Raw genomic sequence first — 13,239 nt, 5'->3', positions numbered from 1 at the left:
TTATCTTCTAAGACATCTTGGATTCTTTGCAAAAATGCATCTGGAAGACATAGTTGGACACCTTAAATAGACATATGTGTTAAATAAATGGACATATATGTTGAATGTGCATTATGATTGTATGAAATCAAAGCATCCACATTTGATGAAGATAAAAATGTTGAGTTTGAATTTTGCCTTTTTGTCGCACTCTGTAGTCAACTATGGCCGTATAACTGTTGAACTTTTCTTGCAAGAAAATAAATATTATTTTCTTATTTTTTCTCATAATTTTAATTGAAATCGAAAATTGCCACAACAAAAACATAAAGTATTTCTAAATATCTGTAATTTATAATAATAATAATCAAAATAAAAAGAAAAAATATTGAATGTTTACATATTAACGTATTGATAAGTTACTGATTAAATACAATGTGGTTTTAGTAGAGAAAAATTATTTTATGGCTGTTTTAATAAGCTTAGGTTTCACTGGGTCCAAATGGTTCCAGGAATGTAATGAAAACTCTTTTGGTCTAAAACACCCCTAAACATCCAGTATATTCAGATTGGCTGTTCTGGGATCACTTCAAACTGCATTGATGTGAGCACACACAAAAAATACTTGATGTTTTAAACGCAACATATCATGCATATGATACAATGACGAGACTGAGAAAGTTAAAGTCTCTGAACCGCATCAGTTTCTCTTTCAGTTTATGAGGGTAAATGTGTTATGTAATGTAAACTAGAACGGCGCTAACAAGCTCTGTTCCATCTCTTGATAGTCATAACACGAGATCGTCACAAAGACTGATCAACATTCATTTTATTAGAGACAATAATGCGGATAGAAAAAAGTGGCAGTCTGTATGTAAGACACTCTTAAGTTGACACTCTTAGAGATTGATTTTTGAGCAATTGATGCTATATATTTATCTTAATTAGAACTGAATTTAATTCTGATTTGGAACCCCATTGTTTAATTATGTAATTTTACCCGACAAATAAAATTGTATATTTGATTTATTATGAACTCTCGTGAAATCATTATGATTAGTACATCATGTGGAGGATGATGTTACCTCAAATTTAAGGCCAGAATAGAAATAATAGAGGTTTATGTTTGAATTGAGCAGTACAAAATCTGACCTGATTTCTGTCTTTCACTGATTCTAGCAAGTTGTACGGGAAATGACTAAAACTTCACTTTTTGTAAAGATCAGGCAGTAGGCGGCTGACAAATCAGGTATTACTCAATCTGCATCCTCTGACGGAAATCAGACTGGTGAGTTTGTGATCATGAGATCTGCACTGGCCATGTGACACTCAAATGTGACATTGGATACCGGATGAACAAATAAGTATGGGATGTTCGGAATTATCAGATATCTAAATAAATACATAATCAATATTTGTGATCAATTCTTAATTAGAAACACAATTTAAACTTAAAATTTGAGTCAGATTAAACACGGAGCTAGACTAAAATTGAAACTTAATCCTGATAAATTATGTGAATTTAATAGACGAGCAAGTATAAGACCTACATACACTATACCTTCCCTTATGCCATTGGATTCCGTTGTTAGGCCAATTTGGTGGACCTTACATGTACAACTCTCTCAATCTGCCACATTAGCTGTTAGAAATGACTTCTGATGCATCGCCTTTTGCTTTCTGCTGCGGCTTATCTTTTTCCTCTGAAAAATAACAGTGAAAATGTGAAGTCAATTCATACACTAAATTAAAATCAGATAAACCGGCATTATAAATAAGTGAATTATTGATAGGAATTAAAACTATACATTTTTAATTCTATAACTATACTATAATTAATATACTAGAATAAATAAGCCTATGCTAATGTACTATGATAAATAACTATAATAATATATAACTATAAAAACAATGAAAGTGATTCTGGACCTGTTCTTTAAATTTCCTCTCCATGTGTGAAAAGTACCCTTTTAATTAGTCATTCCCTGTGTTTTCCCAATCGTCCTGTGTTTATAAGCCCTAGTCTATTCAGTTCATGTTTGTTGGAGATTATACATCTACCCGTGTGTGACCTGTGCTCCTGTTGGCCTTGTGTCTTCCCTTGGAGGTTGGATTAAAGTATTATTGCTTTGTGTATCCCTATCTTCCTCACAGAGTGAGACAATGTGTTGATACCAATGCAACACATTAGTATTATAAGAATCTTGAACATCCAATCCAGTATCATATGCAAAACATCATGCTAGAGAAAAAAAGAATTTTAAAATTTCCCTCCAACAGTACCATTCCTCATTGACTCATTCAGATCCTGAGGGTGTGACCCCCTTCACACTTTAAAGATCACTAATCACCAGGTCAGGGCGGTTCTTTTTAGATTCTGAGAAGATGAGGATGCTGAGCTAGAAGTCTTCAAGGACCCATAAATAATTACCATACGGCCCCCCTTTTTTTTAAGAGCTAAAGAGGGACGAGTACTTCAGCAACCATTTGTCAACAGAACACAGGCATTTGATGCTGTTTCACTTACCATCTGCAGTTCTGAATCTTGACTGAGATCTTTTATAGCTTGGACTGCTCCATCCTTCAGTATCAAATGATGTGCAAATCCAGCCTTGAACTGGGCGTTGTTTATAAAACTTTCCTCAACAAACAGATTTGCGAAACTCTGCTCCAGAAACAATATTCTCTTTCCCTTATAACCAAAAACACACCTCTTTAGAGACATTCTTCCCAAGCTAGTCTTGTGCAGCGCTGTTGAATGAATGTATTAATTTTTCATTCATGCATTATGGGCAATAGTGCAGCTACTGTTCCTAATCCATTAAACTAAAGACATTTGACTTGTGTATTTGTATATGTGTGTCATGGAACAGTCTGCTATGCCCTCCTCTGGCGGCATCAGATCCCTCTCTCCTGAATATTAGGACTGCATTTCCCAGTGTCCCTCTCCCCAATCATTCCCGTCTAACCCTGCTTAATTATCTTGATTACCTTTTAGTATTTTCACCTGCACCTTGTGTTCTCCCCTTTATATGGACTGCTCTCCCCTTTGATATTTTGTGAAGTTTTGATTTACCCCTGGTCTGTATTGTTATTATCTCTGGACCTTGAAACCCGATTGATTAGATTTTCTGAGTTCTCTACGAACACCTGCTTAAGTTCCCTTTCATTGCCAGCCTGAGTTTATGTCAGCTGTTCTCTGCTTACTCACCTGTATTAATAAACTGCTGCAGATGGATCTAACTGACTCCGCCGTTTCATCACAATGTGTGTATACGGAATGTGCCTCTATGCGGATTTGTAAACGAGAAAAACAGAGACAGAAAGAGAAGAGTAAATGTAACGGTTCGTAAAAGAGGAGGAAGCAATTGCAGGCAATCAGAAGAAGTTTATTGATATCAGAGTCCAGAATGTAGGCAATGGAAAGGAAGGTCTACGGTGGCGTGAGAAGAGCTGGATGGTGAAGTCGATGGTGAAGGTGAACACGGTCAATGGATGAAACCAGGAACAGACCGGAACACTGACACGAAGACGACAACACGAATACAATCCAGCACACGAACACGGAGACGGTAATCCAACTAGGAAGCGGAGACATGAATGAGGATCTGACAACAGACAGAGAGATGAGTGAGTATATGTAGCTGAGTGGAGATGAGGATCAGCTGGAGCGAGACAATCAACGCACAGGTGACAACAATAACCCAAACGAGCACATGGAGACTACGGGAGTACAAATACAAACACAAAACATGACACGGAGGAAACAATGGATTTCCTACCGTGACAGTACCCCCTCCCCTAGGACGTCACCTGACGTTCCCAGCCTGCTTTACCTGTAGATTGTAATCATCAATAAGGCGGTGATCCAGTATGTCCCGAGCAGGAACCCACCTTCTCTCCTCCGGACCGTAACCTTCCCAATCCACCAAGTACTGAAATCCGCGTCCCCTCCATCTAGAGTCCAGAATACGATTAACCAAATATGTGGTTTCCCCATTAACGATACGAGGCGGGGGGGGAACCGGGGCAGGCGGGTTAAGACGGGAAAAAATCACCGGTTTAATTTTGGACACATGGAACACGGGATGAACCCTCCTGTACGCCGGAGGAAGGCTAAGACGCACTGTTACCGGATTAATGATTTTGGTAACAGAAAACGGGCCAATAAATTTAGGAGCAAGCTTATTCGAAACGGAACGCATAGGAATATTCTGGGTTGAAAGCCACACTCTTTGACCGACGACGTAACGGGGAGGCTTCGACCGGTGGCGATCGGCTTTAGCCTTGGTGCGCGACCTAGACTGGAGCAGAGCTCTGAGAGCTCTGGTCCAGGTGCGGTGACACCTCTGGACTAGTGCGTGTGCGGAGGGGACCGAAACCTCGGATTCCGTACTGACAAAATTAGGTGGTTGGTACCCTAAACTACACTTAAATGGAGACATGCCCGTAGATGACACTGGCAAAGAATTGTGTGCGTACTCCACAATTGAGAGTTGCTGACACCAGGACGAAGGATTATTGGAAGCCAAACATCGCAAAACCCTTTCGACATCCTGATTGGCTCGCTCGGTTTGACCATTGCTCTGGGGATGGAACCCGGAAGAAAGACTAACAGTCGCTCCTAACAATTTACAAAACTCTCGCCAAAATTTGGACACAAATTGGGGACCCCTGTCAGAAACCACGTCTGTCGGAAGGCCATGTATACGGAAGACGTGGTCAATGACAGCTACCGCTGTTTCCTTGGCTGATGGTAATTTGGGCAAGGGAATAAAATGAGTCGCCTTCGAGAACCGGTCCACTACGGTTAAAATCACCATATTGCCCTTAGAGGGCGGGAGGGCGGTAATGAAATCTAGCGAAATGTGGGACCAGGGTCTCGAAGGGACAGACAGCGGTAAGAGTAACCCATCTGGAGGTCGATTGGAAATCTTACCAATAGCGCAAACTGAACAAGCCAAGATGAAGTCGTGGACGTCACGAGCCATACCAGGCCACCAAAATCGTTGCTTGACTAGAAACCTAGTTCTACTAACCCCTGGGTGACAAGCAACACTGGAACAATGACCCCACTGGAGAACGTCTGACCGTAACCCCTCTGGCACAAACAATCGGTTCGGTGGGCAACGAGCCGGGGGCGTTACCCCTTCTAAGGCAGTCAACACCTTCGATTCGACCTCCCATCTGAGCGCGGAGATAATGATGGTCCCCGGTAAAATGGGCTCGGGAGTAGCAGTACGATCGGAACGCTCAAAAAGATGGGATAAAGCATCGGGTTTGATGTTTTTGGAACCCGGCCGGTAAGAAAGTGTAAAATCGAAACGACCGAAAAACAATGCCCACCGAGCCTGCCTGGAGTTAAGTCTTTTGGCGGTTCTAATGTATTCGAGAGGTACACCCGACCCTTCAAGCCAGTGACGCCATTCTTCCAGTGCAAGTTTGACTGCCAACAACTCTCGATTGCCAATGTCATAATTAACTTCCGCAGGAGATAAACGGTGAGAATAATACGCGCAAGGATGCACCTTTCCGTCTGAGGATGCGCGTTGGGACAACACTGCTCCTACCCCCACCTCTGACGCGTCGACCTCCACTATGAATTGACGTGAGCGATCAGGAGTGACGAGAATGGGAGCTGAAACAAAGCAGCTTCTCAGTTTGGCAAACGCAGCCTCGGCTGCGTCTGACCACCTGAACGTCAAACTAGGGGAGGTCAAGGCGGTCAGAGGAGCGGCTAGTTGGCTGAAATTGTGAATGAAACGCCGGTAAAAATTGGCGAACCCCAGAAATCTCTGCAGGGCCTTGCGAGACTCTGGGGATGGCCAATTTACCACAGCCTTAACTTTCTCAGGATCCATGCGAACACCCTCAGTCGAAATGATGTGTCCTAGAAAAGAAACAGACTGTGCATGAAAAACGCATTTCTCCGCCTTGACAAACAATCCATTCTCTAGCAACCGCAGAAGCACTCGTCGTACGTGTTGCATGTGTTCCTGGAGAGACGAAGAAAAAATCAATATGTCATCCAGGTAAACATATATGAACAGATCGACCATGTCTCGCAACACGTCATTAACGAGTGCTTGGAAGACTGCCGGCGAGTTCGTTAGCCCGAAAGGCATCACGCAGTACTCAAAATGGCCTCTAGGGGTGTTAAAGGCAGTCTTCCACTCATCCCCCTCCCTGATGCGGACCAAATGATAAGCATTACGTAAGTCCAATTTAGTGAAAACGGACGCTCCCTGCAACCTCTCAAAAGCTGAAGACATAAGCGGCAAAGGATAGGTATTCTTTACCGTTATGTTGTTCAGCCCTCGGTAGTCAATGCAAGGTCGCAAGGATCCGTCCTTCTTTCCCACAAAAAAGAACCCCGCCCCCGCTGGAGAAGAAGAAGGGCGGATGAACCCCGTTGCTAGAGAACTGGATATATATTTCTCCATGGCCGCCATCTCTGGAATAGACAAAGAATATAACTTGCCCTTAGGCGGAGAAGTACCTGGCAATAACTCTATCGCACAGTCATAGGGACGATGAGGAGGAAGAGAATCAGCACGAGACTTACTGAACACCTCCTTCAGGTCGTGGTACTCCGCGGGCACGTTAGCCAAATCCACTGCTTCCCCCTGAAACACAGACTCAGAAACATTAACACCAGCAGACAAAAGACAAGACAAATGACACTCCTCGCTCCAGCTAACCACAGATCCGAGGCGGCAATCGATCCTGGGGTTGTGTTTCTGGAGCCAGGTGTGACCGAGAACAATGGGAGATTGAGGTGAGTCCGTGATGAAGAATGAAATCTCCTCCGTATGGTTGCCAGATGTGATGAGAGAAACAGGTAAAGTGGTCTGTGTGATGACTGGCAGTCTGTGTCCGTTGAGTGTAAAAGGTGCAATGGGGTGTTTGAGGGAGGTGAGAGGAATGTTGAGCTTACTAGCAAACTTAAAGTCCATGAAACTACCCTCGGCCCCATAATCCAACAAAGCGTGATGATCGAGTGCGTGGGTGGACCACCGTAGACTCACCGGAAGGAGTGTCGATGTAGATGAGGTCTTCCTGGCAGAGATCCCACCCGAAAGTAGCCTCCGTTTTACTATCGGGCTTGGTCTTTTACCGGACAGCGCTGGATGTGATGTTCTTGGCTGCCACAGTATAAACACAGTCCCAGGGATCTCCGCCTGATCCTCTCCTCCCGGGAGAGCCGAGCTCGCCCCACCTGCATGGGTTCAAGATCTCCAGGTGGGCTGACCGCAACCTCTGAGCGCTGACGCTGAGCCTCCGGTCTGGTCGCTAGAACTGCTCTCCCCCTCCGTCTGGCGGCTTGGTCGAGTCGGTTGTCTACTCTGATGGTGAGGTCAATCAGGCCATTGAGAGAAGTGGGGAGCTCAACAGCGCGGATCTCCTGTTGGATGCGGTCAGCCAACCCATGCAGGAAGTGATCCCACTGCGCCTCTTCGTTCCACTTACACTCCGCCGCCAGGGTGCGGAACTCAATAGAATAATCGGCTACGGACCTGTCTTCCTGATGTAGGTCCGTGAGAAGTCTAGCCGCCTCCCTCCCGGCGACGGAGCGGTCGAAGACCCGTCTCATCTCCTCCGAAAGGGCGTGGAACGAGGCACAGCAGCTGTCTTGGTTCTCCCACACCGCCGTCCCCCAGAGGGCAGCCCTCCCCGTCAGTAGTGACAAGACGAATGCCACCTTCATTTCCTCAGTGTAAAACGTGCGGGGCTGCAGGGCGAAGTGCAGAGAACAATGAGACAGAAATGATCGACAAAACTCTGGCTCACCCGCATATTTCTCAGGGATGGGGAGGCGTGGTACGGACTGGGAAATCCCCCCGGAGACGATCGGCGGTGTGGGTGGCATGGGAGGCGCAGCGGGTGGCGGTTGTTGTTGATGTTGAGCCTGGAGAGCGAGCTCGGACACCTTCGTCACCATTGCTTGGAAAGCTCGACCCATCTCATCTATCGCCTTGTCTTGGCGATCCATACGACCAACGGCTCTCTGCAGAAATTCCTCCAGATGAGATGGGGAGCGATCGCCTGCTGCTTCCATGATGGTCAGATCCTACTGTAACGGTTCGTAAAAGAGGAGGAAGCAATTGCAGGCAATCAGAAGAAGTTTATTGATATCAGAGTCCAGAATGTAGGCAATGGAAAGGAAGGTCTACGGTGGCGTGAGAAGAGCTGGATGGTGAAGTCGATGGTGAAGGTGAACACGGTCAATGGATGAAACCAGGAACAGACCGGAACACTGACACGAAGACGACAACACGAATACAATCCAGCACACGAACACGGAGACGGTAATCCAACTAGGAAGCGGAGACATGAATGAGGATCTGACAACAGACAGAGAGATGAGTGAGTATATGTAGCTGAGTGGAGATGAGGATCAGCTGGAGCGAGACAATCAACGCACAGGTGACAACAATAACCCAAACGAGCACATGGAGACTACGGGAGTACAAATACAAACACAAAACATGACACGGAGGAAACAATGGATTTCCTACCGTGACAGTAAAAGCTAAACTGTCATTGAGACATGTCTATTTGTTATTTGTCTATGCATTCTAAAACTGTGCATGCATCTTATCCATGTATTTTTTCATGAATCCCAAATCACATAGTCTCTGCATAAAAAGGGTACCACACTATTTTTTTAAAGTAAATACAAATTTGAACAAGACGATGACAGATTTTTGAAATGTCTAAATAATGAATCAAGAATGATGTTCTGTTTGTTATAAAAAATAAAGGTTCATAGACAACATGTTTTCATAAATTCAGTCATACCAACTGTCCATTCTAACAACACTGTTCATTAACCCTTGTGGATTGTTCAAATTCACTACCCCTTCGGTATGTTCGGGATGAAAACATCCACTCAATTAATTTTTTTTTTTTTTTTTTTTTTTTTGCATAAATCTCTTAATCAACTGCAGTCCTTATCAACTCTACCAAATGTTTTTAAAAAAATCCAAGATTTTAACTCTTTAATTGCCAAGTTCATAAATGATGTCACTGATTTGGGAGGAAAACACACAAAATTACTTATTTTCAATATAAAAGTAATTGTGGCTGGATTTTTTTTTTTTTTTTACTTTTTATAACAGTCTCGGGCATGTCAAAGATTAGTAGCAACATTGGCTTTGAAGCATTTTTAGTTTTTGTGCAGCATTAGATTTATTTTTTTCTCCCTAATTTGTTGTTCGTGGCTGTTTTTGCCCCATGGACTTCCATTATAACGACATTTTTTGATTGCAAAACCATGACACCATATAATCATGCATTCTTGATTGTTTGTGGTTTTCCTTTTTGGGAAGAGGTAAAATTTGTTATTTTTACAGTTGATCACTAGGTGGGACCATTAACCGTTTAGATAGGCCTGTGCAGAAAAAGGCTTAGTTTTTGGCTTGTATATGGACTTATATGGAGTATAACAGCAAATTATAGTGTTTGTGTGTGTGTGAGATTATTGATTGTTGGTGGTTTTCCCTGTTGGGAAGAGGTAACATTTGTTATTTTTACAGTTGATCACTAGGTGGGACCATTAACCCTTTAGATAGGCCTGTGCAAAAAAAGCTTAGTTTCTGACTTGAATATGAAGCTATATGGAGTATAACAGCATATTATATTGTCTGTGTGTGTGAAAAAGAGAGAGTGAGAGTGTGTGAGAGAGACCTTTGCGCACTTACCTTGTATTTCAGAAAATCACAATGTACACCTCAGCTCTCAGAACTACATGGAGTAAACAAAAGTGTATTTATGCACCTGCTGCCTTTTAATGGTGGTGAAAGTATTCGGTTGTTAAGTAATGATGTAAGAAGCGCTGTTTCCGGGTCCAGGCCTCAACTCACTTCACTTGAGAATATGACCTCAGCAGCCGTTTATGAGCACTGTTTATTCATATTGATAATTTAAGTTAAACATTTTCAAATTTACGATATACACTACAGTCCCATGCTCACAGTGTCCCAAACACAAATAATTTATATATTTATTTTTTTATTATATATAATTTATATATAATTTTTGAAGTTGGTATTGCATTTCGGTTCATAATACATTATGTTCATAAATTTGATGCAGATTGAAGTAGATTTTTTTTACAGGATTTTAAGGTTTTAAGCTGGCTTTACCATCAAGAAAAGACGAGCATTTAACATATAGGCCATCTATACTTTTCACCATCAAAAGGCAGCAGGTGCATAAACACACTTTTTTTATTGTTTACTCCATGTAGTTCTGAGAGCATTAGGTGCATATTTTGATTTTTTCAGATACTGTACATCAAGGTAAGTGCACAAAGGTCTCTCTCACACCCTCTCTTTCTCTCTCTCTCTCACACACACACAAACACACACTATAATTTGCTATTATAGTCAAGTCAAGTCAAGTCACCTTTATTTATATAGCGCTTTAAACAAAATACATTGCATCAAGGCAACTGAAAAACATTCATTAGGAAAACAGTGTGTCAATAATGCAAAATGATAGTTAAAGGCAGTTCATCATTGAAATCAGTGATGAAATCTCTGTTCAGTTAAATAATGTCTGTGCATTTATTTGCAATTAAGTCAACGATATCGCTGTAGATGAAGTGACCCCAACTAAGCAAGCTAGAGGTGACAGCAGCAAGGAACCAAAACTCCATCAGTGACAGAATGGAGAAAAAAACCTTGGGAGAAACCAGGCTCAGTTGGCGGGGCCCGTTCTCCTCTGACCAGACGAAACCAGTAGTTCAATTCCAGGCTGCAGCAAAGTCAGATTGTGGAGAATAATCATCTGTTTCCTGTGGTCTTGTCCTGGTGCTCCTTTGAGACAAGGTCTTTACAGGGGATCTGTATCTGGGGCTCTAGTTGTCCTGGTCTCCGCTGTCTTTCAGGGCAGTAGAGGTCCTTTCTAGGTGCTGATCCACCATCTGGTCTGGATACGTACTGGATCCGGGTGACTGCAGTGACCTTCTGATCTGGATACAGACTGAATCTGGTGGCTACGGTGACCTCAGAATAAGAGAGAAACAGACAAATATTAGCGTAGATGCCATTCTTCTAATGATGAAGCAAGTAAATCGGGTGTTATGGGAAGTGTTCCCGGTTCCAGTTTACCTAATTAATGCAGCCTAAAAATCCTTTAATGGATTTGGATATTAAAAGCATATTAGTATGTTATGTGTAAGCCAGGTTAAAGAGATGGGTCTTTAATCTAGATTTAAACTGCAAGAGTGTGTCTGTCTCCCGAACAATGTTAGGTAGGTTATTCCAGAGTTTAGGCGCCAATTAGGAAAAGGATCTGCCACCCGCAGTTGATTTTGATATTCTAGGTATTATCAAATTGTCTGAGTTTTGAGAACGTAGAGGATTATAATGTAAAAGGAGCTCATTCAAATACTGAGGTGCTAAACCATTCAGGGATTTATAACTAATAAGCAATATTTTAAAATCTATACGATGTTCGATAGGGAGCCAGTGCAGTGTTGACAGGACTGGGCTAATATGGTCATACTTACTGGTTCTAGTAAGAACTCTTGCTGCTGCATTTTGGACTAGCTGTAGTTTGTTTACTAAGCGTGCAGAACAACCACCCAATAAAGCATTACAATAATCTTAACCTTGAGGTGATAAATGCATGGATTAACATTTCTGCATTTGACATTGAGAGCATAGGCCGTAATTTAGATATATTTTTGAGCTGGAAAAATGCAGTTTTACAAATGCTAGAAACTTGGCTTTCTAAGGAAAGATTGTGATCAAATAGCACACCTAGGTTCCTAACTGATGACGAACAATTGACAGAGCAACCATTAAGTTAGACAGTGTTCTAGGTTCTTACAAGCAGAGTTTTTAGGTCCTATAATTAACACCTCTGTTTTTTCAGAATTTAGCAGTAAGAAATTACTCATCATCCAGTTTTTTATATCGACTATGCATTCCATTAATTTTTCAAATTGGTGTGTTTCACTGGGCCACGAAGAAATATAGAGCTGAGTATCATCAGCATAACAGTGAAAGCTAACACCATGTTTCCTGATGAGATCTCCCAAGGGTAACATATAAAGGGTGAAAAGTAGCGGCCCTAGTACTGAGCCTTGAGGTACTCCATACTGCACTTGTGATCGATACAATGTTGTTTTTTGGTCAACGATGACGACAACGAAATGATTAAAGACTACTTTTTTTTATTTACTAAAATTGACTAAAACTTGACTAAAACCTTTTTGTGTTTTCGTCGACTAAAACTTGACTAAAACTATCAAGTTTATAAGTGACTAAAATGTGACTAAAACTAAAAAGCATTTTCGTCCAAAAGACTAAGACTAAGACTAAAACTAAAAGGGCTGCCAAAAACAGCACTGGATCGATATGTTACATCTTCATTCACTGCTACGAACTGATGACGGTCATATAAGTACGATTTAAACCATGCTAATGCACTTCCATTAATGCCAACAAAGTGTTCAAGTCTATGCAAAAGAATGTTGTGGTCAATTGTGTCAAACCCAGCACTAAGATCCAATAAAACTAATAGAGAGATACACCCATGATCAGATGATAAGATCAGATCATTTTTTTATCTCTAAGGAGACCAGTCTCAGTACCATGATACGGTCTAAATCCTGACTGGAAATCCTCACATATATCATTTTTCTCTAAAAAGGAATATAATTGTGAGGATACCACTTTTTCTAGTAACTTGGACAGAAAAGGAAGATTCGAGATTGGTCCATAATTAACTAGTTCTTTGGGGTCAAGTTGTGGTTTTTTGATGAGAGGCTTAATAGCAGAATGGTTGCAATCTAACTCTAATAGCATCGATTTTAGAAGTAAAGTAGTTCATAAAGTCATTACTGCTGTGGTGTTGGGAAATGTCAACACTTGTTGAAGCTTTATTTTTCGTTAATTTAGCCACTGTATTGTATTGTACCTTAGGTTATGTTTGTTTTCTTCTAAAAGAGAAGAAAAGTAATCGGATCTAGCAGTTTTTAATGCTTTTCTCTAGGATAGGTTACTTTCCCGCCAAGCAATACGAAATACCTCTAGTTTTGTTTTCCTCCAGCTGCGCTCCATTTTTCGGGCTGCTCTCTTTAGAGTGCGAGAATGGTCATTATACCATGGTGTCAAACTGTTTTCCTTAACCTTCCTTAAGTGTAAAGGAGCAACTGTATTTAAAGTGCTAGAAAAGAGAGAGTTCATAGTTTTTGTCACATCATCAAGTTGTTCTGAGGTTTTAGATATACTAAGGAATTTGGAT

This window comes from Carassius gibelio, chromosome A21 (genome assembly GCF_023724105.1).
Source record: "Carassius gibelio isolate Cgi1373 ecotype wild population from Czech Republic chromosome A21, carGib1.2-hapl.c, whole genome shotgun sequence".
NCBI classification, from domain to species: Eukaryota; Metazoa; Chordata; class Actinopteri; order Cypriniformes; family Cyprinidae; genus Carassius; species Carassius gibelio.
The sequence above is the reverse complement of the archived record's forward strand: the minus strand, read 5'-3'. Positions refer to the sequence as shown.